The 27,085-nt window shown below is 43.6% G+C and overlaps 1 protein-coding gene and 1 long non-coding RNA gene across 5 annotated transcripts in view; both read right to left on the bottom strand.

The window, feature by feature from the left end:
- Nucleotides 1–27,085, bottom strand: part of Alk (ALK receptor tyrosine kinase) — a 719,891-nt gene that overhangs the window by 594,224 nt on the left and 98,582 nt on the right. The gene's annotated exons all lie outside the window — the stretch shown is intronic.
- The window catches only part of LOC108351183 (uncharacterized), a 104,630-nt gene continuing 86,463 nt past the window's right edge, over nucleotides 8,919–27,085 (bottom strand). For all 3 annotated transcript variants that reach the window (XR_005486290.2, XR_005486292.2, XR_005486293.2), the window contains one exon: nucleotides 8,919–18,209. This is a non-coding gene — a long non-coding RNA (uncharacterized LOC108351183). The remainder of the gene's footprint in view (nucleotides 18,210–27,085) is intronic.

The following is a 27,085-nucleotide window of genomic DNA, read 5'->3' as shown; positions in this document are numbered from 1 at the left end:
AAGGGATGCTTTTGTCCATGCTGTACAGGCCTGTGGCCAGAAAGCTCATGCTAAAGTAGGAAGTTTTCCCATTTCTGGAGAATTTCCCTGAAATATTGAAAAGGGTAGAGGATGAGGCAGCTATCCATTCTTGTGTCCGCTGAATGCATCCAGCAGCTAGGCTGTCCCTTCCTGTGCCCATCACAGTGAGAGCTTGAGGAACTCACTGGGCCTTCCTGCATCTCCAGTGAACATGTTTTACAATCCCCATTTGTTGCAAACAGACCAAAACCCAGAAACTCCACCCACTTTGGAGAAATGCTGTGAGATATCAATATGAGAAGATCCAATGACGACTCAGGTCTGAACCCACATCAATGACAAACAAATAAACAAACAAATAAACAAAGAACCTTTCTAAAGTTTGTTCAAAATACTTCTGCTTCTCTTTTGGCCATGAAATTTCTAGCTGACCTTTTAAAACTCCAAAACTGTGATTATGTCAGATATCAAATTGGTCACATAGGTGGTTCACAATGAGAAAGAGACAGGTTGGGGAGAATGACCCTTTACCACTTTAAAATCTTAACATTTCCTTTTTAAAATAAAATGGATAACTGACAAAAATGTAAAGTAATAGAAAAATGGATGAAAAACTCCTAACATAGAAAAACTACAATATAGAAAAAAGGTTTACTATCATTTTTCCATCAAGAAATCATATTTGGGTGATCAAAACTCCAAAAATAGACCCATAAAAGTCATGGTTCCATCAATCATGGCAGTGGTCAGTACCTCACATACTCACCTAACCAATCACAATGTTCAAATTTTTCTTTGTGCTATGCACTACAGTAGCATTAAAGAACATGTTGATTCAGGTAGACAGTGGTGGTGCTTGCCTTTAATCCCAGCACTAGGGAGTCATGGGCAAGAGACAGGGGTAGGAGGCAGGGAGTGCAGGGGGCAGGAGGATCTTTGAGTTTGAGGCCAGTCTATTCTATACAGTGAGTTTCAGGGCAGCCAGGACTACACAGAGAAACCCTATCTCAAAAGAGGAGGAGGAAGAGGAGGCAGTGATGGAGGAGAAGGAGGAGGAAGAAGGAGGAGGAAGAGAAAGAAGAATAGGAGGAGGAGGAAGGAAGGGGAAGAGGAGAAAGAAGAGGAAGAAAGAAGGGGGAGTAGAAGGAAGGGGAGGAGGAAGAAGAGGAGGAGGAGGAAGAAGAAGAGGAGGAGGAGGAAAAGGAGAAGACTCTCTTGCCTCCAAATAGGAGAGACACACAGGCCAAATAATAACTGTAGCCCACCGTGTGCTTCCCCCTCATCTCAGAGTGAAAGGAGAACCAACTGTGGAGATCCCAAACTGAGTCAATGGAATGAAGGAGGGAAAGGCACGCAAGGTTGGGAAATAGCAATGGTGACCTCTCGGAGGAGGGGCTAAGGTAGACTAGGCTGCCAACACACTGGATCAAGAAAAGACCTCTCGTTCAGTGGCTCTTCACCTGCATTTCATCAGCACATATCTTCATCTTTGCCAGAACCCTCTAAAGATAGGGTGAGGGATCTAAAACGTTCACAACTTTGTGTACTTAAAAGTAATCTAGAGTGGTTACATTAAAGAGAACTGAAAACAGGAGAATAGAGAATAAGTTGCTATGAAACAAGATTCTTGCTAGGATCAACTGGCCAACAGCAACAAACTTCCTGCTCACAGCTACCCTCTTCCCCCAAATCAAGGGGATTAGAGCTCATACGAGCTTTCAGTGGGAACTGCTGCCAACAGGGAGGTCCTTCAGAATAGTAAGATCTCCCAAATGATTTCAGAGTTTCATGCACTAGACAGAAGAGTGGCCTCCTTTGTTTGAGACCAAACAAATATTTTGCCTAAATGTGTACCCACAAATGAACCATGGGGAGAAAGGCACGGCCACAAGTCCTGGCTTGGGGACCTTAGGTCCTCAGCCAGATAATTCTATGAGCTAGAGTAAGTCTGGGCTTATTCTGTTTACATTTCCAAAGTGTGGTGACAAATCAGAACCTCGAAGCCAGTCAGGCCTTGTTCTATTTGACCTCTTGAAGACCATCCATGTGCACTGTCCATTTCTATCCAAATGATGTGAGAACTACCCATGGCATGGATGGCAATAGTAACCCTCAAGGCACACACAGCCTTGCTTCCCTAGGAAGGAACAGTTGCTGAAGCACTCCTCAAACATGCGCCTAACAAATATGAATAGTAAAACCTTCAACCCAGGGGAGATCAAGGGCAGGCCTTCCCTACTTGACTGACATGTTGTGGTGGGGGAGGGGGGAAATCAAACATGGTGGGAGCTGTATTTAATAATTAGAGCAGGTGATATGAGAAATGTCTTACCCCAAGACTAAGTAAAGAAATCCAGAAACACAGGAAACAATAACCCAGTTGCTCTCTTAATTTGAAGTTCCCCTTCACTGCACCTAATTTGAAGAAGATGCATAGCATTTCTGAAGCTCAATGACTGGTCAGCTATTGCTCAATCCCAGAAACTGTTTTGTTGACATATCCACAGAAGAAGAAGAAGAAGAAGGAGGAGGAGGAGGAGGAGGAGGAGGAGGAGGAGGAGGAGGAGGAGGAGGAGGAGGAGGAAAAGAAAAGTGTTCTAGTTGCTACCTACACTGAAAAAACACTTCCGGTCTCTCCTTGACTTCTAACAATTATAGATAAAGCTTGAAGCCTATAGCTGTTGTCTACACCAGGCACTGTGTCTGTTGCTGTCATGCTCTATCAACCTTAAAGACTCCAACATTATAAACACTTCAACAGATACTGGCCTCTACTCCCTGAGTTTGCTTTCTTTTCCTCCCTTTTTGCCTTTCTAGCCTATATAGTTTTCTTTTTTTCTTTTTTAACAGGAAAAGACTACTCTCTCTATTTAGTAGAATTATATGACCACTGAAGGTAAAAAGAGTCCCTAGACATCATTCTGTAACCCATCATAGTGCATTGAGGAAATCGAGGCTGAGAAATCACAATTATTTATTGACGTGTCAGCCGTGGGATCCCAGGTCACTTGTCTCTGTGTCAGTATTCTTTCAGCCAAGGCACAGCAGAGCAAATGCAGGGGAAAATAATTTGGGAAATAAATGATGGAGCCAACAACCTAACCCATTGGTTTTTATGGAAGGGTACAGATGATCATGATGGCTCTGGGGAGGAGAAGGAGGAGGGGGGAAGAGAGAGAGGAGGGGGAGGAGGGGGAGGGGGAGGGGGAGGGGGAGGGGGAGGGTCACAAAATGAAACCTACCTTTAGCTTTAGGTGATAAACTGTACTGTCAAAGAAAATGGTTCTGTTCAAATGTTGACTTGCTTTAAATGTCAAAACAAAATAAAATCTACCAAACATAATTAAGATTAAATATGTTTTGCTCAGTCATATGAGAAACCCACACATCTCTCTGAAAATAGTAAGCCACTTAAGATCAATGAAGTTCATGATGAGAGGAGAAGAAAGCTTGGGAGTGATTCTATTCAGTAAGTCTATGCATGACACATGTCAGAGAGAGAGGGAGGGGGAGACAGACACTGAGAGGCTGAAGTCAGAAGCTAATGATCAAGCTGACAGCTAATTGAGGTTTTTCATTTATCCATCTACCTTTGGCGGTATTTTTAGATCACTACTCAATTCCCCGGTGCATACACTGGAAACCAGAAATAAACGAAACTGGAAACAAATGTGGTTGGCTTGCAGTTATGGTTTTAGCAACGCTGAAAAGGAGGTGGATGTTGAAAACTTTAAAAAAGACCAAGACAAAAAGTAAAAACATGTCCAAAATACACTTTAGGCAGTTACAACCATCCTCCTTTGCTGACCCCATGCATTCCAGATTCGGCCCTATCCCTTTATTTCCTGTAAATGTGTAAATAACCTAAATGGGATTTTAGAATGGTAAGAGAACTTTTAAAACATAGTTAGAACATTCAAAGGAACTCTGTCTTAATTATCTAAATGGCTCGAATTGTTACACAAGTAAGGAAGTGCTTTTATTAAATGCCAAATCTTTTTTTAAAGCAGCCTCAGAGAGATAGACTCTTAGTGAACTGTGACCGTGCCAACAAAACAGAGTGGCAATTTGGGCAATTGTCCACGTAATTCAGACCAAAGAAACCTGCCGTGGCCAGGACTCCATTAACAAGAGATTCTGAACAACTTAGCTCATTAGGCATTAGATTTGGGCAGGGAATGGGCCAGAAATGAGTTCCCATGAGCCATTATTGGAAAGCAGAGTATAGTCAAGCAAGCCTTTGTTTGCCAGAATTCAACTGGTGGTTCTAATAATTAAACGACCCGCATTAAAAGCAATTGTCCGTTTGCACAGTTCCGTATTTGTGTTGGGGCTATTCTTCACCGTCAGTGCGTGGAGAGGTGACTATAGATTCTTCGCCGTGTCTACCTGTGTTTTTTTTTTTTTTGTTGTTGTTGTTCTTTTTTTCGGAGCTGGGGACCGAACCCAGGGCCTTGCGCTTCCTAGGCAAGCGCTCTACCACTGAGCTAAATCCCCAACCGTGTCTACCTGTGTTTAGGGAGAGAAACAACACTGTGCTGTCAAGGCACGGCCCTCACCTTCAGCTCCATCCATTCAGGTGCTGATGTCCGATCAGATCTATCATGTGGAAATGGTCTTCTCATTCTTCTAAGGGAAATAAATTGACTGCCCGGTCATGATTCACTCATGTAGAATAAACAGTGTCTCGGTTGTCTACAGGTGAAATTGTAGATTAAAGAGAGGAATGAAATGGATAATGGGATCCCAGGCTTGGAGGTCAGAGAGGGGAGAAGATGAGTCTGCACCCGGCAAATCTCACAGTTCTCCACTGTCCCATGCTAGAGTGTCCCTCCGAGGAGGCATTTGGGGGCAAGAAAGCAACATAGACCGAGAAATAAAAGAATGTTTCCCCAAACAAGTGTCGTAAACAGCTAAATATGCCAAGAACCATCATATACATGTGCTTAGAATAGAAGTTAGGTGAAAACCACAAGTCAAATTGTTTTTGCAAGATGATTAGGCAATACTAAGAGGCAAAACAGGAGGAAAGAACTCTCCATTTCCTCCTCATAATTGCATTGCAAAATGTAAACGCCTGCCTAGCTGTGAGGCATCGGTTAGAACATTTTTCCTAGTAGTCATCTCATCCTCTGGGAACTAACCACTGGATTTAAAGATATATTTCCTAGTAAAAGGGAAAAGGGACTATGTGCTGTAGCTGGAAACACAGAAGAGGCAGCCAAGGCAGCTAGGGTTTCATGTAGCTAGACATCAGCACAGCCTGATGTCCTGGTCTTCATCCACCTTGCCCTTGTGACTAAGTAGATCTTTAAGGTCTGGAGAGGTCCGGAGGTTGGGTATGAATTAGCTTGAAAGCCTTATACCTCCTTGCTTTCATTTGGTCAGAAAGAACTTTCATACCCTCCCTGCATGTGCAGCTAATTTCCATGACCATGCAACATAAGCAAGGCCAGGACCACAGTCAGGGCAACGGCAGTGGAATTCAGAGACTGATGAGTCATTGCTAAGAGCAGCTTACTTACCTAGAGGCCTGTGCCTCTACTAGCTCTCCTGTATCCAGTTTTCCCAAGGAATATCTGTGTTGGGTTTATGATGGTGAGAAACCTGCCTGCCTTGTCCATTCTCTAGAACTATCATCTACAAAATTAGAATATCAGCAGAACCACCTCCCTACCCTCGCAGAGACACTGTAGAGGACTGAAGTAACAAGCCAGAACTCTCCCCATTCCTCCAGGGCTGCAGACAGGAGTGTTACATAAAAGGCAAAGGCCCTCGGGTTCACCGTTTATCAGTATTGCTGTGTCCTTGTCTCCTGGTGTTTATGTATATCAGGCTGCCAGAGTCTCTCATCTCTCTGTCCTCCTCTTCATCTGTTTCACTCCCTAATGTGAGCATTATATTTCTGGGATGCACAGAGAGCTGAAAACGACAGAGCCAAACTTGTGGAAAACTCAGACCCTGGACAAAGTGTATATCTGTGTGGATGTGAAATGATGAGGAACTATAAGGCCATGTGCTCCTGTGTGACTACACCCTCCCACGGGCATACACACTCATATTATCAGAAAAGTAAAGATAAGTCTACAGAACCCCAGCCTTCCAAGATGAGTAAGGTGAGTAACCATCAGAAGTGTCCAAACACAATACTTTCCCTTATCCAACAGGGACATCCAGGGAATGACCATCTATAGCATGAGCATGTTTCTAAAATGCATGAAAATGTCTCACACTAAAGTTTAATTTATAAATTAGGCACAAATAAGAAATTGTCAGTATCTAACAATTAAATAGAACAACCACAACAGTATATGATAATAAAAATTCCATGAATATGTCCTCTGTCCTCTTTAACCATCTTATAGCCTGGGGTGTATTTTCAGATCATGGTTGATTTCAGATTATGGTAATCATAATACAGGAGCTGAAGGCACGAATAAAAGGCCCCACGGTGTCCAGATGTTTCATACAAAGCTTCCAGCATATTAGTGTGCTTTTGTGGTCTTCTAGCTGTGATACCATATGGAAAGGCCTGAATTCTTTGGAAAGAAGTACAGAAAGGGTTGGAGAGAGTTGAGCCCTTTCCTCTTTCACCTTGTTTTTTGAGATAGTCTTTCACTGAACCTGGAGCTAGCCAATTTGGCTACAGTGACAGGCCAGCAAACTCTAGGAATCCACCTGCCTCCGCACACCAGTGCTAGGGTTACAGGTGTCTACTAGTGTAAAACACACACACACACACACACACACACACACACACACACTTACTTACTTACATAGGTGCTGGAATTTAAAGCCAGGTCCTCATGTGAGACACTCTACATAATAGCATTCGGAGAAAAAAGACTAATGGTGTTTTATTTGATAAGAGAGGTAGGAAAGAAGAGATAGCTTAGAAAAGATATGAAGTGCTAAGTTGGGGACATCTCCAACAAAATGAATGGTAGTAGTTAAAGTGGAAACTTAAGAGTTCTTTGGAAAGTCAGTTGTGTTGGATAGTGTTTTGTTGGGGCAAACACGTGAAGGAACATTTTGATGAAGCAGACACAGCAGAGAGGATATTCTGCTAAAGCAACCACAAGAAAAGATGCATCGATGAATGATTCTTTGCTAACAACACACATGTATTGTTCTACCTTACATTGCATAGCTGAGCTCCATTTGTCAGGACTCCATAGAGAGAAACACACTAAAAAGAAAAAATTCTAGTGGTATACCACAGCTTCTTGTTGCTTCTGTGGACTCAACTGTTTGACAGAGTGATGTCAACTGAGACAGACTCACATGCTAGTAGGCAAGATAGATAGTGAGGCAAGACCCATAGAGGACACGTGGTGCTTGGAGGGAGTATAAATAGGACTCAATGGACAGTGGCAGAGGCTTGGTTGGGCTTGCCTGTAGAGCTTGCTGTACAATGCTTGTTGGTCTTGAGTCTTTGCTGATCTTTGCTTCAGTGAGAGAGGCACAGCTGAGAACTTCTCCTGGTGTTCCTGTTGGCCCTTGTCCTTCCTGTTGGCTCATGCCAATCTGGCTCAGGCCTGGCTGTTTCTGCTAGGTTGTGCCACCACTGCTGCTATCCTGACACTACCAAACTGGACTGCTGGTATACCCTCAAAGTGTTTGTGAGCAGATCAAGCTGCTACTGCTGACCTGTGAACTAAACTGCTGAGTTCCTGACAATCCAGATGGGATTTACTCCAAAGAAGCATTTCTTAACAGGTCCACTTCCCCTGCATCCTTTTGTTTCTACTACCTCTGGTGGGTTGTGGGCTAGAAGAGAGGTTAAAACATTTAAGAACCATCATTAAAAGTAGGAGTTGAAGTTACAAGTAGTAAAACCTACGATTGGAATGTGCAAGTAGGGAGCTATAAGGCTACATAGGCAAACACAATTTTAGTGAAGACGATGTGGTAGTTGATAATTTGGAGCATTCATTTATTGTTGTTCAACTGAAACTCTCCTTTCTGTGGCTTATCCTGGCCCAATTTCCCACTTGTACATTGCAGATATTTCCTGAGTGCCAAATCTGACAGTAAAAAAAGAAGAAGGGAAGACTTAAAGTCACTCAGGAGAATACTAAAGAACTGATGACACAATAAAGGTGGGAGGCATGGCTCACTAGAAAGAGTGATTCCCAGGCAAGCATGAGGACAGGCGTCCAATCCCAGCACCTACACAAAAACAAGGAGTAATGCTTCATACTATTAACTCCAGTCTTGGGAAATGAGTGAGTCCTTAGAGCTCGCTGGTCAACTAGCAGTTTAGCCAATGGGTGTGCCCCAAGTTCAATATAAAAAAAAAAACGATGTCTCAAAAGAAGGTGGTAGGAAAATGGGGGGAATACCTAGCATCTCTCTCTGGCCTCCACGAATATACACACTGCACACATGTGCGAGCATTCCTCATATATTTGCACATACACAAACTCGTGTGAATGCATACAGCACCCAAAAGTAATAAGAATATCAAAAACCAATGTCAGGCAGGGTCATGGCTGATTCACAGAAGCTATCTTCACTGCATAAAGAATATCTGAACACGGATAGGACTGTTTCTGAGTCACCAGGACACAGGAAACATAAAAAAGGACTTTTATGTAGGCATTGTGGGACACATCTGTAATCTCAGCTTTCAGGGAGTTGATCCAGAAAGAACACAAGTTCTAGGGCAGATGGGAAAACCTGGAGCAACAAATGTTAGGAATTGGGAGGGAGAATGAGCAGGAGTCTTGGTGAAGAGACCACTGGTCTGTGTTAGAGGGTTTCCAGGGAGAACAAATGCACACATGCGCACACACTCTTCTCTCTTTCATTAGAGATCCCAGGCATCAACCATTCAAAGTACTTTTAAGCTACACTTGGGAGCGATCTTCAGCAAGGATTACAATCTAGGCAGATTGAAGATGACAATTAAAACTTTATTTTTTTTTAAATCCACAAACAGCGCTTTGGGTCTTTCCAAAAAGTTGTCAGGTACTTCAAAGAGCTAGTTTTTGTTTCTATCTCCCCCATGACAGTCTAGAAATATCTGTCATTCTTGTCCCTGTGGCTACACCAGTGTGCTAATAAGAAACAAGGGAGAAGATGAATCTCTCCCCAGACTCTCATCCGGGGAAGCCAGGGGAGCTTGAATGATAAAGAATAGAAGATAACCAGAGCGGCGTGAGCCTTGTGCCATTGATTTTGCATCTGTCTCAAAACATTACTCATTGGAATGGTGTCAGCCCTCAGGAAGAGGGGGAGGCAGAGGCTTCCTTCCGCTGGGGAGGGCAATGCTCTCCAGGGCCCAACCCATGCTAGCAGGGTTGGGCAGAGGGAGTCTCAGGGGTTACTTCCTTGGCTCGCTTCCAGGCTCCAGTAATTTTCTGAGTGAAATGTCAATGCTTCTGAATCAGTACCTGGAGGTTCTGCAGAGTGTAAAGTAGTGGATGGGCAGCTCTAATGACCACCAGTTTCTCTCAGGCCAGTAAGCAAGAGGTGGAAATGGGAGGCTGAGAGTTCAGCTCAGTGGGAAAGAACTCAGTGGAAGAGACCTTGCCTAGCACGCATGAGGCTCTGAGTTTGATCCCTGGTATTGAGGGGAGGTCTAAGTGATCAATCAAGTGATCACTAGGAATAATAGATGGAGGGAATAAGAAGTTGGAGGTGGAAGGGAACTGAGTTTCCCCTCAAGTATAGACTCTATATGATGGTATGACATCTCCTTTCAGATGGTCCAAGACATCCTTTATGCAATATAAGAAAGGATTATTGGATGCCCTTAAATCATAGAGGGAGGAAATTTTCCTCTCTCCATCATCTTTGAGTCCTTTTTTGTTCCAGTAAGCAGAAAGCTTCAACCAATGCCACCAAATCTTCAACACCCCTTGGCATTGAATCATTTGAAAAAAAACAAAACAAAACACATTTGCTGAGTCTGACTAGCACCGAGATGCAGGTATCCATAAACAAGACTGGAGTTTGGAGAACAGGTAAAGGGCCCAGAGCAGGAAATCCATTCTCCACAGTGATATCCCCTGCCTTTGAAGAGGAATTATCTAGGCAAAAGAAAACAAAATGAACAAAAAGCTGACACTGTGAAAGTTGCATGGCTATTTTTTTTTCTATTTATCATCCATCTATCTGTCTGTCTGTCCACCCACAACCATCCATTTATGGTATTAGGTGCTGGACTCAGGGTCTCACCAGGGACTTATGCATTCTAGGCAAGTGCTCTACCTTGAGCTGCATACACGGCCCCTGTAAACTATGTTTCTATTTTGACACAAGGCATAAGGTCTTAGTCTTCATTGTCTCTCTCTCTCTCTCTGCTCTGCAGCCTACTCTGAAGGTGTTGCTCCTGTCAGCCTCCCAAGAAGCTAGAATTATAGACCTGTGTCCCAAAGAAGTTGGGCTTAGCCACAGGAATCTCAGGGGTCTCATGAGAAGTCAGTCTCTCCTTACTTTATTTTAGTGTGTGTGTGTGTGTGTGTGTGTGTGTGTGTGTGTGTGTAAGCACATACATGTGCTATGTGTGGGCGTTTGGGTGGCGATCGCAGGCTGATAAGCCTCTTCTTCAGTGTCCACTTTATTTTGTGAGACAAGACATTCTCATTTGGATCCAGAATTCCTTGATTTGGTTAGGCTGGCTACTTAACTTGTTCTGGGGATCTCCTGTCTCAGCTTTCCAAGTATGCTTAGATCACATGTAGGAACCCTGTCCACCTGGCATTTATGTGAGTCCTGGGAACCCAAGCACAGGTCCTTACACTTATGTGGCAAATGTTTCTTCTCCTGAGCCATCTCCCCAGCTCCAAGTGTCTCCTTCTTAAGTCAAGAATCATGAACTTGTGCATCAACTGACCACTCTCAACTTAATTCTCCAAACCCCTCTGCTGGAACGCCCCTCCGTAGGATGAAGTAGTTGCAAAGTTAAGTACAAGATGCCTGCCGCTGGCAGCTTGGTCACTGCTCTGCTACAGGACACCCAGCCTGACCAGAATACAAAACAATCAGCGGAAGTCCGCCCTCACACTGTCTGCCGTGCATCACATCCCCACACAATTGCTTCTTGATGGATGTAGCAAACACAACTTCATGTGTCTGCCACGGCCCCAGTGACCTTTCGGCTCCCTGAGTTAAAGGGACCATTATTCATCTTTATGTACAACTTCCTGTGACAGGGCTGCATGATAAAGTCCAGAGACACTCTGATGAAGTAAATAATTTAGCCCCATCCATAATCACCTGCTGTTCCCAAATCCTAATGCCTTTCCAGGGATTGCTGTGCCAAACCAATGAAATAGTGAATCCCTTATTGATGGCACCGGGGAACTGTAAACTTTCCACAGAAGCTCGACTTTAGCCAAGAGCGCATCCATTTTAAGCAAGAATGCAAGTGAGGGGCATTTTTTACCTCAAGTCTGTAATCACAGACCTATCACACAGTTACATTTCCATCTCAAAATCATGCATATTGATTATTGGGAGGTTACTATGTGGCAAATGCTGGCTTTAAATTGTCCATGTATTATTTTGTTTAATTTTCCAAACAGACCTGCATGTTGGCTGTGGGAAATGCATTTTCCAGAAAACAAAACAAGCAAACAAATAAAAAAGCAGGCACACTTGTGTCAAACATTCTACGAGGCATGCAGATTGACTAATTGTAAAGATCTAAAATGTTACAGATTGGAAGCCAAACTTATGTCTATAAGTAGTCATTTATTTCCCAGCTCTATGTGCGACCTACCATTCTTGAGACTGTTCAAGAAATCATCTTAGGATACACACAGAGCTCGGCTTCCACTAACCCAGAAGCTCAGAGTGACATCAAATGACATTTGAGGCCTAAGGTGCTATTTTCTGCTTTTCTCTAACCTAGCTGCCTGGAGTTTCTACCAACAGCTCTAATGTAATGTCTAGATTGATAGCTTTTTTAGTTCTGCTATTAGGAAAACGTCATAAAATCATTACCATATTGGGATATAGTATTTAGGGTTATCTGAATCTGTTCCTAGACCAAGGCCATTCTTATTCATTTCCATAATAAACTATCTTATTTCCTTTAAGGCAGGAATTGTGGGTTTGTTGTTGTTGTTTTGGGTTTTTTGTTTGTTTGTTTGTTTGTTTGTTTGTTAGCAACTGAGTTAGAAATCAGTTAAGAGGTTTTGGCAATTGCAAGTCATTTAAAAATCTCTTTGGGATAAGAGAGAACGTCAAAGAATGAAGGACTAGATGGCAGGCTAGATGTGAACTACAATTTGGCCCAGCTATGTTTATGGTCTGCTTCTCTCCATGATGACTAGGTAGGACTGCAGCATTGGGCTGCTTCTTGATGTGTTTGATTGTCCTGTTGGTTTCTAGCAGCCCCTTCTACTGGGGCTGAGGCTCAGAGCATTTAGAAAAGTATCAGAAGTCCCCAATGGCGTCCACTTCCTATCTTCAGATATAATATATGGATAGGATTGATAAGGACCTAGTAGTGCCATCTGCTCTGCCCAGAATCCAAATTCCCACGAACATATTCAAAGTCAGGAGACTGCATGCAGCAACTGACCTTGGCCGGCTGGTGTGTGAAGAGAATACCAGTGCACCTGCTGGACAGGCTCCACTCACAGGAAACGGATCGATCTCGTCTATAACCAGTTTAGATTTTATGATCTATTCACTCATCCATGGTTTTAGAACCTCCCTGGGTTGTAGAGATGAAGAACTCTACAACTCATGGATTTCCTAACCCAATTTATTTACCACAAAGGAGTCTGATGAATATATAGAAAGACTTTAAAATACAAAGAATACTGATTTTATCAATATGGTAGTATTTGGTATGAATTTTTATTTAGGGTAACAGTGGTTGGGGCTTAAAGGGATACAAAAGAATAATGAAGAGATAAGAATGTAAAAACATTCTATTTTCTTTCATATAGAGGTTAGCTTTATATATGCACACATATACACAGGACTGGAGGTGCTTCCACAGTTAAGAACATGGACATTATTGAGGAAGATTGAAACCCAGTTCCCAGCACTCACATGAGGCAACTCACAGCCACATGTAACCCCAGGGGACCCGATATCTCTTTTGGCCTCTACAAGATCTCCATTTATATGCACATCCTCACAGAGATACACACACCTGCATATTATTAGAAATAATAATAATAATAATAATAATAATAATAATAATAATAATAATAAAATTTATGTACAAATATGTGCATAGATACAGGCAAAAGGAGATCTACTTATGGAAGTAGAAGATGAGATCTAACAGAACCACAGCAAGAATGATTGAATGGACTGGGGGATGACCATGAGCAAAGTGTCATGACATCTATGTTTGAAAATACCATAACGAGACACATTATTGTATATACTAACCAAAAAAGTTAATTCTATGAGCTAGTCAAACATACACATCAAATCCAGATAGAGAGCAATGGGAACCCCAATTTCTAGCCAGTTTTGTCGTAAGAATGGCTATTTGTAATAGCTAACTATTCAAGACACATACCAGGAACAATATAGCATTTAACAAGAAGAATCATGATATTATTGATAGTGGAAAATATTCTCCTTCATAGAAGGACATTTGAGACGGCTTTGATACTGTGAAGTATATATGTGGTCTTCATCCTGTTTCTTGGGATAAACTCCTAAATCTTTGGAATCTTCAAAGTATTAAGTATATTTTGGATATCAATGAGTTACTTGAGCTGGCAGCTCCTAGGAGGCTTTGAGATGAGGCTTGTCACAGAAAGATCAAGACATGATTAGAGGGCTGGGGCCCTCTGCTCATTGCATTGAGCTGTAATGAGTAAGTCAGGGATAGGAAATCCAAGGGCTTGTTAAGCTCTTCCGGGACTGGTGTTGAATCAGCCATCAATGGCCGATGATTTAATCAGTCATGTCTGAGTAATAAAGCCACTATAAAAACTCTAAAAGCCCAGAGAGTGCCTGGGAGGTTTCTAGAATGTAGCTCAGTCAAGCATGAAATTCCTCACCTCATCTTCACATTTTTTCACCAGTGTCCTTTGAAATATCCTTATAATAAACAGCCGATATAAATATTATGTGTCTCTGAATCCCATAAGACACTCAAGAACATGAGTTAAACCCAATGAGAGAGCCCTGGGAACACTGACGTATAGCCATTTGGTCAGAAGTGCCAATGATAATCTACTGTTTGAGACAGGTGTGTCACTTGGGATGGTTCTGTGAGTTTAAGCACACTATCTACTGTTTCCTAGCAGACAGTGTGAGAACAGAACTGAATTAAAGAGCATGCAGGTGGTGTCAACTGAAGAACTGATGGGCTGTTGATAGGAACCCAACTCTAAATACTTCTTGGTGGCCAAAAGTGTACTGTTGAGTCAGATTATAGGAGTAACTTGCTTTTATTCCCCCCCACTTTTGAAGTATCTTAAAAATCAGTGGCCATGAAGCCATCTTGCCCATTATTATCAAGGCAGTGAAAAGGCCTTTTGGAGGGGGCTTGACTTTGTTTTATTTTGGTTGGACTTGAGCTGGGGTTTTGCAGAGAAGAAGCAGCAGATGCTTCCTCCAGTTTTCCTCCAGCTTTAGCCCTCAGCATCCTGATAACCTTAGTTAATTTCCTGATCTATCTGAAGGCCAGATTCCCATACTAACACTACTGCAATTGCATTGCCTACCCTGACTACATTCTGAGCCTTGCATTACAGCTACTGTGGACTCAATGGTTTTCCAAATTTGTAGGTACAAGCCCTACCCCTCATTGCGTCTATATTTAGAGAAGATGCATATGATGAAATGAGGTTATGACTTTGGACATAAGAAGATAAAGACTCTCTCTCTCTCTATCTCTATCTTTCTCTATCTCTTCCTTTCATCTACTTCTCTCTCTCCTCCACTCATGTCCTATCTCCCGAGTGAGGACACACTATAAGAGTGACCATCTACAAACAGGAGGACCGCACCAGAGACCACTCTGGTGGTATGGATGATGAACACGGAGATTCCACCATCATGAGAAAATGCATTTCTGTTGTTTAAGGCGCTCTACCTGTGGTATTTTCCATGGCAGCTCAAGGTGACTGCATCATGATCTACAGTGAAGAGGTTTGAGGAGATTTACCACATGCATACAATGATTATACAGATCCTTTATATCTCCTGGGTCTATCTGACACATCCTGGGAGTCAGGGTCATGTCCCTGAATTAAAAGGAAGGTATGACTGTCAGGAAGGAAGGAAAGGGATAAAGAAAGCACACTTTGGTTCCTTCTTTGGACATTAGTAGGAAGGGGTCAAAATCCTTCCCATATACAGAAGATTACCAACTAGAGATATATTTTAAAATGGCATCTACATTGGGTCACATGAGGTTGATTTATTACTCAGGAGAAAAGGAGTAGTCCAAATTTAATAGTTCCCCACTGCAGAGAGCTCCCCGGTCCTGATAATTACACCAGAGTATTCAAGCTCTGGAGCACGTGATTCTTGAGCAGGTTGTGATAAACTTTGAGGCGTAACTTTGCTTCGTATCAGAAGGATCCTGTTCACCTAGCAAACACGGATTTCATACCAAGGAGGAGAAGTCCAAGGCACAAAAGCATCATGGCAGCAAGCACATCTGGCTAAGACGAGGAGAGTACTTTGAGTCAAAGCATCTCTACTCTCTCTGCATCCTCATTCCTGGATCTGGTACTTTCTACAGTCCATGATATTGGCGCTTCTCTCCTTCCTTTTTCTTCAGGGCTGAACAACATGCTGCAGAGATGAAGTCTAGGGAAAGGCACTGTGGTCAGATTGCATTTGAATTCCAGCTGAGCTACTTACAAAGTATAGGACTCTTGAGAAGTTGTAGAATCCTTCAGACTCTCAGTATTCTTACCAACACAATAAGGAAGACTGAATTCCAGGTCATGGAAAGTACACAGAATATAGAGTCAGCTCTTACTCCTGAAGCCTATGCCCTTGGCAGACATAATAAATAATAAAACCTCTCTCTTATTCCCACAAAGCTCAGATACAGATGCAGATTCATAGCACAGGACAGCCTGTTTTAGTGGGCTGACTCTGGCACCTGAAATAAAATCAATATACCTTCCAGGGTACTAGATGATGTCTAAGTCCCTCTCCAAATGTCCCTTGACTCTGTGATGCTAATGGAGTAATCTTATACCATAAACAGAGTAAAAGCCTGGGGAAAATGAAGAAAAGACAAGGATAAGGAAGAGTGGAGGGCTAAAATACACAGGCAAATATGAAAGATGACACCGTAAATCCCTGTTTCTAGAAGGCAGTAAATCAAATCCTTCATGCTTCCTCGTACTTACTGGGTGCTTCCTGGGAGAGAAGCAAGTGCCTGTATAGAGAGGGCGTGAGACTCAGAATGCTGCTGAGGCCTCTATGTGGTCTTAGTCCAGTATACACTCATCCAGATCTCTTTCATTTAGGTCACTATGCTCTACCTGTCGCCATGATATATAACAAAGCAAAGCACATAAGCTGTCAGCCTACAGGCTGGAGGTGAGAATGCTGGCAAGCCCTCAGGACCCACATTTGGAAGGTAGGGCAAAATCCAGAGTAGGCTGGCTCTGAATGGTAGACTTGTCAATTCTGTGGTGCAATGTGGTCCCACCATTGTTAATATCTAGCTGCTGACACTATACTTTTAAGTTGGGCTGCTAAGACATGTACACAGTTCTTGAGCTGGTGGGGGATGGGGCACATGAGGCTAGTACCAATTGCTTTTGTGTACCACTCACCCTCAAAATATGTATTTTATTTATGTTTTCCATTTATCTTCCTGTGATTAAATGATGGATCTCCAGGTCCTACTTCAGCTGCCTCTCCAAGTCCATGTCAATGTATCTATCACAATAGAACTTGGCTCCAGAAACAGGCAGCACTGTGAAATATGAAGAGGCCTCAACTTATCCCTGTCATGGGCATGCTGATGGTGCCATAAGAATAGGGGGGAAAGCATCAGTCGGGAGAACTCCACTCGGAGGTATTTCATAGATACCTCCATTGTAGGATGTTCCTCCTCCCATAACATCACCTGCCTTCATTCCATTCACATCATGTGGAAGACTGAGCTGCACATCGGAGCTGCAGTCACAGCCACATGTGCACACACACATACTGCAGAGAGCTGGCTGGCCTTGTCCTTCTTCTCCATGCACTGCCTAGAATGGAGCCTTTCAGTGAAATACTAATGTGTAGGGTACAATGATCTGCACTGAAACTCCATGGGCAACATCATTGCTCAATAAAGTTTGTATCTTGGAAACACCACAGAGGAGGTGAGAGAGAACCTGCTGAATACAGATGATTTTGAACAAGTACTGAACATTCATACCTTCTTTCAGACAGTTATTAAAACATTTTAAAATTGCTTCTATTTCACAGTGGAAATCATATACACAGCTCATCACTACCACTACTGGAAAAAAACTTGAAGAGGCCTGCACTCCGGAAGGGCCAAGTATGAGCCTTGCTTTGGAAAAAAACACTTCTCCATCACAGTATCTCCCCTGCCAGGTTAGAACCCAGCCAGTATTTAATGGCCTACTAAGGGCTAGCCTGTGCCAGACATCATGGGAGATACACAGATGTCTCTTACACACTCCCTGGCTCCTCCTGTCAAGTTGCCCTTTCTTATATTTAGGCAAAGACGCCAATCATCCATTTCCATATAACCATGGAGTTCTCACAAATGGTGCAGCAGAAGTGACAAGCTCTTATCCCTGTGCTCTACAGACAGAATCTTAAGAGGGATAAGGAAGTGGGTGGAGGTGGAGGAAGAAAAGGGAGTTAGAGAAATAACACTGCCAGGGATCAAGGCTGAATACATATTCTTGTTTTACCCACAACAAGGGGACAATGTCTCTCCAAGAGAGTTTACTGTACTCATTATCAAGATGGGGGGGCATAAAATAAACTTCCTAGAATTTACAAGATTATGCATATATTTTTAAAAGATGAGGGGGGCCCTGCCTCTGTACAATGGTGTTCCACTGTAGCACCTGTCACTTGCAGCCAAGACCCAGTGGTGAAGTCCACAGTTGACACACTTGCCTGTTCCAAGCCTCTCATACAAACCAGCATCTTCTCTTTGTGGCGCCCTTTAATCTGTGACTGCATAGCCAATATCCCTCCACACTCCAAGCCTGCAGAAAGCATCACAGAAATGCTCCTTCTGTCTGTGTCTGCAACTAATAGAAATTTGGTGGGTTAAGTTCTAAGTCCATGGCAGAAAGAACCTTAAAATAAGAAAGGCTGTGATAATAGTTTGGAACTATCCGAGCTGCTCCCTTTTGACCTCTTTCCAGGATACTGCATACATTTCCCCCACAGTGGTACAAAGAATGAAGAGACATGATAATGAATTGCTGGCAAGCATGGCTGTCAACCTTCAAAGTGCTGTAACCATTTAATGCAGTTCCTCATGTAGTGGCGGCCCCCAAACATACAATTATTTTTGTTGCTTCAGAACTATAATTTGGCTAATGTTATGAATCATAATGAAAATATCTGTGTTTTCCAATGATCTTAGGTGACCCCTGTGAAAGCTCATTTGACCCCCTAAGGGCGTTCAATCCTCTGGTTGAGAATCACTAGGTGTGGGTAGTTTGAGTATGCTTGGCCCAGGGAGTGGCACTATTAGGAGGTGTACTCTTGTTTAAGTAGGTGTGTCCTTGTTGGAGGAAGTGTGTCACTGTGAGAGTGGGCTTGGAGACCTTCCTCCTAGCTGTCTGGGAGTTAGTCTTGTCTGCCTTTGGATGAAGATGCAGAACTCTCAGCTGCTCCAGTCCCCCCAGGTCTGCCTGCACATTGCCATGTTTTGACCTTGATGATGATGGACTGAACCTCTGAACCTGTAAGCCAGCCCAAATTAAATGTTGTCCTTTAAAGAGTTGCTTCGGTCATGGTGTCTGCTCTCAGCAAGGAAACCCTAAGACACCAGGCTAAGGAAGGTCTTTGAGAAAAGCAGGTGATAACAGCTAACACACATCAGTATCAGTCAGGTACTGCTCTATGCATTAACTTCACAGTCACACTAACCAACACAAAACTGGGTAACAGTAGCTGTAACTGTGTGTAACAATAACTATAACAACTATTACGTTTTATAGATGAGCCATCAAAGCTCAGAGAGGTTAAGTGGCTTTTCTACGTCACACTGTAGATGGTGGAACTATGCTTCCAGACTGGTCTAGTAGCTACCTTGAGAAGGGCAGATCACACCCACTCTTCATCTGTGACCACCCCCACCCCTTAGAAGGAAGGGTCAGATATATCTGGGCCCAAATCCTAGGCCTGTCCTATTAGCTTTGTGAACTTTAGCAGGTTACTTAACATGTCTGAGCCTCGGTTTCCTCAGCTGAAAAGAAGATCAGTCCTATACTCCATGATTACAGTAAAACCATATGTGGTTAAATGTACTTAGAGGTACTTAGCAAAAGGCAAGCTCAACATTCTGGACACATCAGTGGCACACCATTCTGGAGACATTCATGGCAGGAATGGGGCAGCTATGGCTCGTAACCACAGAATGCCCTGTATGAGAAACTGCTTGTTCTAATCTAAAATAAATAAATGGACCTGGCCCAGTTCCTAGCCTACTGTGAGCTGCTAGCAGATAATCATGGAAATCTAGAATGTTCTATAAGTGCAGGACCCCAGATATTTCTATTGTGGCTTTGAGTTTAAATACTACTTCTGCCATCAAATAACTGAGACATTGGTTCTGTAGGCTTTCTTAGTCTTTCCTTTCTTCTTTGTCTAACTGGAATGGTAGCAGCTAAACCGAAGGGCTGTGAGACTAGGAGGTAAGGTCTGGATAAGATTTAACACGTAGTTTGCATTTCTTTACAGACACAACTAACCTTCCAAGCTTATTTAAAAGCAAACATGCTTAGTCGAAGTAGTTCTGATGAACATCTGGTTAGATGCCACTTAGAAGGTGAGGGTGGGGCTCTGACTCTCCCCAGCCATCTCTGAAGGGGAAAGGCTCTTCCTTAGAAGCCTTCTGCTCTTAGATTGTACAAAGGTTTCTCTTGTGAGTTTCACAGAAGAGGCCACATAGGACTTCCTGACATCAACTGCTTTAATGAATTATATTAAGGCAGCAGTGACATCATTAATTTATGAAATAGGATGTAATTAAAGAACAAGAAAACAGGGAACAGGACTGGGTTAGTCAGGTGCCTCCTCCAACTTCCTGTCCACATCCCCTCCAACTTCTGCTTCCTGATGTAATCCTCAAACATCTGCCCCCAAGGCAGTTCCATCCGCTCTTTCTCTTTGCTGTGACAAGAAGTGTAAAGAATTCACAGTGCTTACTTTCCCAGGCTGTGCTCAAAGGATCATCAAAAATTTCAAAGGAGACAAATATAGTTGTAGCTATGTTTTACAAGGAAGAAGGAGAAGCAGCCTGGGAAGCAAGTGTGTAAGGACACATGGTTAAGGACATCCATGTTGGGGACAGAACCTATGTCTTCAGGGCTGGAAGCAGCCAGGGGAAACTTCAAGAAATAATTCATTTGAATCTGTTGTGATTACTCTAGACCCTGAGAAGACAGAGTTCTCACTGCCCATGCTGGTGTGTGTTTATGATCCTAGTACTTGGGAGGCTGAGGCAGGAGGCTCCCGAGGTCCAAGCAGGCCTTAACTACAGAAACCTAATTCTAACAACAACAACAAAAAGAATTCTTAACACATGGGCCCTGGCCTTCTGGTTATGTAAATAGACAAATCCTGAGGTGCTACCCACTAACAGGTACACTCATTCAACCAAGTAGGAATAGGAGGCGGATTCGCACAGATTCTCCTCTGTTGCCTGAGCAGCTCTCTGGAGAAGTCTTCCTAAAACCAGTGTCTCTTGTCTATGTGAGATCAAGCAACCCCTGCCTCATGAATCAATGAAATGGGAAGATGTTATTCATATAACACGAATCACTATTATTACCACCAGTGAGTCCAGTGAACTCTTGTTCTGTACAAAGCCGCCTAACCAGCAAGGGAGATGAAAGGTTATTCAGAGAAAACTCTTCTAAAAGAACCACTAGCTACACCCCCAGTGAAAAGCTTTGACAAGAGTGTGAGCACAAGAGTAATGATACCAAAAATAACAGCTCTGGACTCCTCACGTGGAGGCTGCCAGGAGAGGCCAGGCTGCCAGGTGTGTGATCAGGTCTGAACCGAGCTAGCTCTGCGACCTTGAGCAACGAAATGTGCCTCTCTGTGCCTCTGACTTTTCATCTGTAAAATTAGGGGGTTGGATTCAATTATCTGTGTGGCTCCTCCCAGCCTGACAGGCTGTGATCTATGGTCTGTGAGGGGCTGAACCTTGAAAACTGAATCCGATTTCAATAGAGAAGGGGAAGCTCTTGAATAAAGGCACAGACTCAGAGACCGGGATATGCAAGAGAGGGAAGGCGAGAGAGTAATAAAGAGCTGACATTTATTGAGCGCCCACTTTGGGCCCTGTTTTTAGTACTTTATATGCATTAACTCATTCCATTCTCCTATCCTAGGAAGTGAGCAAATCGTCAGCTCTCTTCTACAGGGGACAAGACAGGAGCATGGGGAGGTGACTTAGTAACTTGCTCAAGGTCATACAGGTTGGTAAGGAGTCTCTACCGGCTGTTAGTATGACACATACACATCCAACTGCATTATGACAATGCCACTCATTGCTCTGCTCCAGTCCCGTGGGAGTTCAAGGTTCCTATAAAAGAGGAGGTAAGTCACCCTGGAGGGGATGACCCACATTCTAATCTTAATAACTTTAGTAATTTCCCTGCCTTCAACTGGACAGCTCAGCTTTTCCGGGTCTCGCTTTTAACTAGGACAAATTATAAATCACATTGTGTGGGTGTGATTGGGGGACAAGGCCAGAGCTGAACAAGCACCATAACTAGAGGATAATATGTTTTCTGGTGGCTTGTTCTTCTCTGAAACTCTGGGCATCAAAGCTAGGCCATGTCTTTGATATCTGTCTACCTAGATGGACACACTGCCCTGGTGGAGTAGACAAGCAGAAAAGGCACTCAGAGACCGTTAGAATCTGCATGTGAAACACAAAGTTAGCATCCTCACATACAGTCCTCTGCTGGCTAGGAGGTTGTGTAACTTTCTGGACTTGGGGCCTAGCTGTCTGATCTGGGGTGCTGATAGAGGATTATAGGCTAGATCTACTACTGGATAGGCTCTCTGCCTCCCATGAGATGTAAGAAGTCCCAGCTACCCATTCCTGCCAGCCATCTTCTCTGCCAGCCATCTTCTCTGCCATGCTTTCCCTACCGTGATAGACTAAATCTTCCAGAACCATGTTTCTATTCGATATTCTGTCATGGAAAAATAAATGAAACAGAGACCATCAGAACGAATTCTTCCCTACCATATTCTGGCTCGGAAAGAGAAGGAATTTGTGACTTCCTGAGGTACTCTCATTCATTCATTCATTCATTCATTCATTCACTCAATGCATCTCCTAGGCATTGCCTGAGGCTGGGGGGAATGTAGGGATTGTAGCACTAGACGAAATAACAACAACAACAACAACAACAACAACAACAAATAAACAAAATAAGACAGAGAAAAGTGTCTCTCGGTGGGTACTGAAAGGAATTCTGGGAAGGAATTCTCATCTTTACTTAGGTCGGGAAATTTGAGCCTGGATACCTTCTAAGTTTGAGATGAGTCCTTCAGGTGGGGCTATCTGATTACAGAGAAAGCAGAGTGAATCCCAGACTGTGTATGGTCCGCCCTTGTTGGGCTCTGTGTAGCATAGCGACGGTATTTTATCTCTTGCCATTCAGCATTTCCACAGAGAACAAAGCACATTACAGCTACCTTCTTGGCTCACCAGACACCTCTGTGCGAGGCAGGGAGGCAGCCTTATTATTCCCTTTATTATCTCCTATTACTGTTTGCTTCCATTTCTTCTCAGGGTTTTGAATTTGTAAAATAGACGAGGAGTTTTGATGTGACCTGGATTATACAAACACCTGTGTGGGTGCCTCTGCTCTTTTGTCTCTCGGAGAGAAATGAGTGCGTGTGTTTGAACCAACTTGGTCATTATATTATTTGAGATTTTTCCTTTCTTTCTTTTTTTTCTCCTTTCCTTAGCCTATTTTTAGATTCTTCTTCCATTTCCCCAGCTCTATTAGAATAAGGTTTTCATTTTAATCACACTCTCTGGGCAGGCCAAATTTAGGAATAATGAAAACAAAAAGTGTTATGCAAAATGAGACGTTAGAGGAAGCCCGGGCTGCACGTGCACTGCATGCTCAATGCACGCTGGCCAAGAACAGCATGTGTTTTCCACACGGGCCCAGCTTGGGAGCCCGAAGCCTCAGCACCTGCTGTTCTCCCCAAAGCAAGGCGGCCCATTAGCACTGTACAAATACACTGCTGCTCAAGTAATGCAGCGCACTGCTTCCCCTCCAACGCCTTTGCAGTCTAGTTAGAGCATTGGGTCTAGGAAGGGGGTTGCCCTGGCATCTGCAGTGGGCACTGGCGCCTGCAAGGCTCTACGAGGGTGGAGCTATAGGGAAGGCCTTTCTACTATGCACATTCATGCCTAGGGCTTCACTGTCCTTATATCCTACTGCATAGAATCTGAGCTGTTTCTTAAACCACTGCTCTCCTGCAAAGGCAATGGGGCCAAACTGAAGCCAAAATTCTGGCTGCAAGGTGTGGTCAGCCCTACGCAATTCTAAAGTCCTTTGGAAAATACTCCTCTCTGGGAAGAGAAATGAGAGGGAAAAAGAGACCTTTTGTCCTCTGAGTATAGCATCCTCTGTTGGGTCCCTGGAGAGCCAGTTGTCAGGTGGTAGGTTCTCAGACCCCAGTAAGCTCTGACTCAGAAGCCACATCTTAACAGGTTTCTGAGATTCCAGAAAGTTCTCATTCATGCCCCAAATCAAGAAGCATTTCTTACTTCCATTTTTTTCCATTCAGAACAACATGGGGTAGTCATTACGACTTAAGCACAAGCAAGACAGCTGTGAGCATCGGGTTGTGCGGTGGAAGTTGAATCCATCTCTAGTCTCTTGCTGTCTCAGTCTCCTTATCTGTACCATAAACTGTCACTTCCTTCATAGGACTTTGTGTGAATGAAAAATCATTCCTACTGCCTGACACAGGGCCTGACAAGATGATTCTACATGGGGTTTTACTCCCGACTGTATTTCCACATAGTACAGAGAGGAAAAGTCATTGCTATAAAAAGCTATCTACCAACTGAACCCTTCCAATGAACTAGAAATACCTGTATGTCTAGACATCTAGAAATGGCTCAAACAGAGCATTTGAACATATTTTTGTCACTGGGATTTTGAAAGTGATTGCTTCTCAGAGTGTTTCTTCCTACAACTAGACTCTTCATACTCAGCTACTGAAGAAGTTTCCAGGAAAGAGAGTGCTTGCCTGCCTTCATTCACAATTCCAGTCCATATACCTACCATAATGTGCCAACATGAATGTGTTTTCCTTAGGCCTAGTTCCTGGTACAGGTGGACAATAGACAATTCCAAAGTCCATACTGACTAGGCTTAAAAGTAGAATATCTTGGGGCTAGAGAAAGGTCTCAGCAGTCAAGAGCAATAGCTGCTCTTCCAGAGGTCCTGAAATCAATTCCCAGCAACCACATGGTGGTTCACAACCATCTACAATGGGATCTGGTGCCCTGGTGTGTCTGAAGATAGCTTCAGTGTACTCACATACATAAAATAAGTAAATAAATCTTCTTTTCAAAAAAAAGTAGAAGAATATCTTGGATATTGGGATAAGGGATTCTTCAAACATTTGCAAATTATTTCATAGTGCTCTCTCTCTCTCTCTCTCTCTCTCTCTCTCTCTCTCTCCCTCCCTCCCTCCCTCCCTCCAAAGGGAGTACTTAGTACCTTCCTCTTTAAAAGCCATCAGTATTTCGTGGCTGGCTCCTAATGACGAGAATACAGTAGCTGTGGAAATGCCTCACTTGCTGAACTGGGCAACAGAAGGCTTGAAGGTAGGAGCAGTCACTCTCCTATGAACTCAGTCCACACTGCAGAACTGAGGCTATGTAAAGGAGCCACAATGGGAACTTTTTCTCCATCTCTAGCCAGGTCTTCATGGCTATGACTTTGACCAACAGCTAGCTTGCAACCTCATGAAAGCCGTCCAGCTACACGCTGTTCCCAGATACTTTACCCCCCAACACTGTGTAAGGTGGGCACAGAAATTGGAGGCATTTTGTTTGGCAGAGAACTCACATTCACCCTGAGAACCTCATAACACATCAAAGAAGCTCAGCTATGGGGACTAAGCTGAAAAAGAAGCAAGTCCCAGACCATGAGAGACATGACAAGGACTTGTGAAATCTTGTCTTCTTGAGACTTTTACAAGAGATTTTAAAGCCTGAAAATGCTGAGTTTGATCCTAGCTTTGCCACTGACTGGCTTTTGACCTTGGATGGATCCTTTTGGTAATAGACCTTCCTCTTAGAATAACAGATTGGTATGATATTAAAGGCCTAACGTAACTCTTCCCAAGTAGCGCCATGCTTAGAGCTGTCCTTACAGCTCTTTCCTCTTCTCTTTGCTCTGCTTTCTTCGACCACACACAGCCTTTAACCCAAGCAACCTACCTGGCAGCAGATGTTGCCTCAAAGAACAAGAGGATTGAGGACGAGGAGATGTGTGGAGGGGGGTAGCATATTAGGGCCCTATGGAGTGTGCTGGGGTGAGGGAGGTCCTGGTCTTAAGGCCTCACCAGAAAAGTGGATAAGCAATAATGCCAAGGCAAGCGACAGTGGGGACTCTTGGGGAAGGCAAAACCAGAGATTGGGTTCTTGCACTCACTGGTGGAGGAAGAAGCTGGTTATGAATATGGTGAGTGGGGTCCCTATCTTAGCACCCACCCCTCCTAATCTCAGGTGAAAAGTTTCTAGGGAGAATGGCCTCCAAGGCTCACAGAACAGGCTTTTTCTATCCCAAGATCTAGCTTGGCTTCCCCTGCTGTGCCTCTCCCCTTAAGAATCTCTCTTAGCTTGAGTCTGATGACATTAAACCCTAAGGTAGAAAGTCAAACTGAAGGGGGTCTGTTTCTAGGACTAGGGGGCTCTTACTTCCCCTGGCAGTTTAGATCCCTGAGCCTCGATCCTCCTGCCCTGGGAGGTTGATCAACCCTGCAAATGTACATGAGAAGGAGGTGGCTCTATGCTAACCCTTAGCCACCCACCCTGAAGTGCAACTGTAGGGTTCAGAGCACTCAGTCACTCCAGATCACCTGACACCTGACATCTCTTCAACATCCACTGGAAGATCTCTGGAATGCATTCATACATTGAATTGTCCTACCCTTCCTCCACTGTCCTCAGTCCTCAGTCCTGGACAGACTGGAGGAAAACTTGATCTCCTATTAGCCACAATGATGTTAGAAATCAGTCTTGTCTGAGCTTGCCTTCCCATAGTCGTGTTCTCCCCCACTCTGGTGATGAGCAAAGGCAAGGGATTTGGAGATCAGTGAGCACTCCAAGGTGGCCATCTCATATGCTAGACCACAGGGCTTGTTGTTGAGAGGATCTCAGGAAGCTTTGTTGGTCCCTATCTCAGAGCTTCTAAACCTGAAATCAAGCTGTTTGCTGGGGAAAAGGAAACAATTATGTCTGGAATTTACATGGTCCTTTCCCCATAGAGCCCAAAGGATTTTATGCACATTTTCCTAGTAATCCAGTACAGTCAGCTCCCAGACCCAGGAGGCATCGTGTTTCAGCAGAGGAAGAGGCAAAAGCACAGAATGGTGATTTGAAGCCTCCCCTACTGAAGGGAATCTGGAACTTAGAGGTCATGGTTCCTAAGTTGGATCATCATAAACAGTTACCTGGCATCTCCTGGACATTGACAGGACTAGCCTAGGGTACTAAAGTTACAGACGATTGGATAATGAGGGGGGAAAAGGAGAAGCAGCAGCATTTAGCTGTGGTAGGGTTAGAAGTATGAATCTGACATTGCCAAAACCAAGGTCTGACCATTTGTTGGGGGCGCCATCTTGCCGCCTGTGTGATTAATGGTCAAAGGGTTATCTCAGCATTGCTTGG

This window comes from Rattus norvegicus, chromosome 6 (genome assembly GCF_036323735.1).
Source record: "Rattus norvegicus strain BN/NHsdMcwi chromosome 6, GRCr8, whole genome shotgun sequence".
In the NCBI taxonomy this organism is placed as follows: domain Eukaryota; kingdom Metazoa; phylum Chordata; class Mammalia; order Rodentia; family Muridae; genus Rattus; species Rattus norvegicus.
This window is presented reverse-complemented; position numbering and strand designations above follow the sequence as displayed.